Below are 1349 nucleotides of genomic sequence, written 5' to 3'. Positions count from 1 at the left end.
TTTTTGAGGCTGAGTTTCACTCTTGGCACCCAGGTTGGAGTGCAATGGCACGATCTCAGCTCACTGCAACCTCTACCTCCTGGGTTCAAGCGATTCTCCTGCCACAGCCTCCCGAGTAGCTGGGATTACAGGCACCCGTCACCACACCCAGCTAATTTTTGTATTTTCAGTAGAGAAGGGGTTTCACCATGTTGGCCAGGTTGGTCTCAAACGCCTGACCTCAGGTGATCCACCCGTCTCGGCCTCCCAGAGTGCTGGGATTACAGGCGTGAGCCACCATGCCCAGACAGAGTAGGAATATTAAAATGAGGTCAGGTAAAGATAAGGCTACATTCTCACTAACTGGCCACATCATTTAGTGTTTCTTTTGAATATAGCCTCATTAAAACCAGATTTTTTTTAAAAAAAAAAGATTTCTCTCTACGCAGAACATTTTCAAATCTACAGAAAAGTTCAAAGAATAATACAAAAACACCTGTGTACTGTCATCTAGATTTACCAATTGTTCAATAGCTAATGTTTTGCCACATGTGTGTCCTCTTTCTCTCTCCATGTTGATTTTTGCTGAACATTGGAAGTTGCAGACATCATGACACACTTGGCCTCTAAATATTTGTGCATGCATTGCCTAAAAATAAACAGTTTTGGAAAGGCGCGGTGACTCATGCCTGTAATCCCAGCACTTTGGGAGGCTAAGGCAAGTGAATCACCTGAGGTCAGGAGTTCAAAACCAGCTGGGTCAACATGGTGAGATTCCATCTCTACTAAAAATAGAAAAAAATTAACCTGAAGTGGTGGCAGGTGCCTATAATCCCAGCAACTCAGGAAGCAGAGGCAGGAGAATCACTTGAACCTGGGAGGCAGAGGTTGTAGTGAGCCAAGATTGTGCCACTGCACTCTAGCCTGGGCGACAGAGTGAGACTCTGTCTCAAAACAAACAAACAAAACAAAACATTTTCTGCATATACTATTATCACACCTGAGAAAACAGTTATTTGGCATTGTTAACTAATACACAGCCTATATTCAAATGTTCTCAATTGTCCCAAAGATGTCTTTATAGCTGTTTGCTGGGTTGTTGTTTTCTTTGTATTTTTAAAAATTATTATTTAGATAGGATCTCATTCTGTCACCCAGGCTGCAATGCAGTGGCATGATCATGGCTCACTGCAGCCTTGACCTCCTAGGCTCAAGTGATCCTCCCACCTCACCCTCCCAAGTAACTGGGACCACAGATGCATGCTACCATGCCCAGCTAATTTTTTCTGATTTTTTGTGGAGATGAGAACTCACTGTGTTGCCCAGGCTAGTCTCGAAATCCTGTGCTCAAGCCATCCTCCCATTTTGAC

This window comes from Colobus angolensis, unplaced genomic scaffold (assembly GCF_000951035.1).
Source record: "Colobus angolensis palliatus isolate OR3802 unplaced genomic scaffold, Cang.pa_1.0 Scaffold15, whole genome shotgun sequence".
NCBI classification, from domain to species: domain Eukaryota; kingdom Metazoa; phylum Chordata; class Mammalia; order Primates; family Cercopithecidae; genus Colobus; species Colobus angolensis.
This window is presented reverse-complemented; position numbering follows the sequence as displayed.